The sequence below is a fragment of the Penaeus monodon genome, chromosome 1 (genome assembly GCF_015228065.2).
Source record: "Penaeus monodon isolate SGIC_2016 chromosome 1, NSTDA_Pmon_1, whole genome shotgun sequence".
Taxonomy (NCBI): Eukaryota; Metazoa; Arthropoda; class Malacostraca; order Decapoda; family Penaeidae; genus Penaeus; species Penaeus monodon.
This window is the reverse complement of record NC_051386.1, coordinates 16,279,662-16,282,161: the sequence shown is the minus strand read 5'-3', so window position 1 is coordinate 16,282,161 and position 2,500 is coordinate 16,279,662. Positions and strand designations below refer to the sequence as shown.

The 2,500-nt window shown below is 53.6% G+C and overlaps 1 pseudogene; it reads left to right on the top strand.

The window, feature by feature from the left end:
* LOC119595631 overlaps positions 1-1,700 on the top strand; it is a 12,251-nt pseudogene extending 10,551 nt beyond the window's left edge.
* Positions 1,701-2,500: the final 800 nt, after the last annotated feature.

Genomic DNA, 2,500 nt, shown 5'->3' with positions numbered 1-2,500 from the left:
TCCTCCCTCCTCCTCCCCCTCTCCCCTCCTCCTCCTCGTCCTCCTCCGTTCTCCTTTTTCCTCCTCCCCCTCCTCCTCCCCCTCCTCCCCTCCTCCCCCCTCCCCCTCCCCCCCTCCCCTTTCCTCCCTCCTCCTCCTCCCCCTTTTTCCCCCTACTCCTCCCCCCCTCCCCTCCCTTCTCCTTTTCCTCCCCCCCCTCCCCTCCCCCTCCCCTCCCCCTCCTCCTTTTCCCCTCCTCCTCCCCTTTTCCCTCCTCCCCTTCCCCCCCCTCCCCCCCCCCTCCCCTCCCTCCTCCTCCCCCTCCCCCCCCCCCCTTTTCCTCTCCCCCTCCTCTCCTCCTCCTCTTCCCCTCCTTCCTCCCCCCCTCCCCTCCCCCTCCTCTCCTTTTCCCCCTTCCCCCTCCTTCTCCTCCCCTCCCCCTCCCCTTTCCCCCTCCTCCTCCCCCTCCCCTCCCCCTCCTCCTCCTCCTCCCCTCCTCCTCCTCTCCTCCTCCCCCTCCTCCCCCCTCCCCCTCCCCCTCCTCCCCCTCCGTCTCCCCTCCTCCCTCCTCCTCCTCCTCCTCCCCCTCCTCTCCTCCTCCCCTCCCCTCCTTCCTCCTCCTCCCCCTCCTCCCCCTCCCCCCTCCTCCCCCCGTCCCCTCCCCTCCCCCCCTCCTCCTCCTCCCTCCCCCTCCCCCCCCCTCCCCTCCCCCCTCCTCCTCCCCCTCCTCCCCCTCCTCCTCCCCGTTTTCCTCCCCCCTCCCCTCTCCTCCTCCTCCTCCAACCCTCCCCTCTCCCCCTCCTTCCCCTTCCTCCTCCTCCTCCTCCTTCTCCTCCCCCTCCTCCCCCCCCCCTCCTCCTCCCCTCCCCCTCCCCCTCCTCCTCCTCCTCCTCCTCCCCTCCTCCTTTCCCCTCCTCCTCCTCCTTCCCCCTCCTCCTCCTCCCCTCCTCCTCTCCTCCCCCTCCTCTCCTCCCCCTCCTCCTCCTCCCCCTCCTCCTCCGTCTCCCCCTCCTCCTCCTCCCCTCTCCCCTCCTCCTCCTCCTCCCCTCCTCCTCCCCTCCCTCCTCCTCCTCCTCCTCCTCCTCCTCCTCCTCCTCCGTCTCCTCCTCCTCCCCCTTCCCCTCCCCTCCCCTCCTCCTCCTCCTCCTCCTCCTCCCCCCCCTCCTCCTCCCCTCCCCCCCTCCTCCTCCTCCCCGCCTCCCCCTCCTCTCCTCCTCCTCCTCCCCCCCCTCCTCCTCCTCCTCCTCCTCCTCCTCCTCTTCCTCCTCCTCCTCCTCCTCCTCCTCGTCTCCGCCTCCTCCTCCTCCTCCTCCTCCTAAAATCGAAGCAATTTTTGATACCTGAGATATTTCGGGATTTTTTTTTTCTTTGTTTCTTTTTAAAAAATCAAAAATAAGAAATAGATTATTTAATAAATCTTATCTGTACGAATTTTTGTTGTTGTTTTGTTGTTTGTTGTTGTTATTGTTATTTATATTATCATTTCTTATTATCATTTCTTACTATTTCGCTTCTATATTCAGACCATTTTTATTCTTTTTTTTTAATTGTTGTCATTATCTTCATTTTCATTATTTTTGCATCCATCATCATTACTGTAATCATCACGACCTTTATTGTTATTATTATCATTATTATTATGATTATTATTATCATCATTTCTGCACACAAATGCCAACATGACATTTATGGTATAGAAACTTCGGATTAACTGTTTTGACGGAAATGGAGTCACGTTGGAGCAAAAGAGCACACAACGTATCCTTATGTCCGAGGGATTACAGAAACCACCCTTACCACCTCTGTGAATATAATGTTTGGTGTTCCATTCCTCTGTCTGTCTGTCTGTCTGTCTGTTTGCCCCCCCCCTCTCTCTCTCTCTCTCTCTCTCTCTCTCTCCTCCCCATATTCCCTCCTTCTCTCTCTCTCTCTCTCTCTCTCTCTCTCTCTCTCCTCCCCATATCCCCTCCTTTTTTCTCTCTCTCCTTCCCACCTTCTCTCTCTCTCTCGCTCTTTCTCTCTCTCTCTCTCTCTCCTCTCTCTCTCCTCTCTCTCTCTCTCTCTCTCTCTCTCTCTCTCTCTCTCTCTCTCTCTCTCTCTCTCTCTCTCTCTCCAGCTCTAAAAAACATGTGATGCATAATTGCCCAGTATTCCTTTTGCATTGCAGTTCTGTGTTGTCACTGAATCCACTTTTAGATTTTGCTGTGACCTTTAGCTTTGGTCTTTGAATGCAAACTTCAGTCATAGCTACTTTGTTCCTACAGCTGAGGGTCTTTTTTTATGAAGTAATCAAAAGTGGCAATATATAATGATTATAATCACGCACACACACACACACACACACACACACACACACACACACACACACACACACACAACAATAATAATAATAATGATAATAATAATAATAATAATAATAATAATAATAATAATAATAATAGTAATAATAATTATAATAATAATAATTAGAAGAAGAAGAAGAAGAATGATAATGATAATAATAACAATAATAGCTCTGACA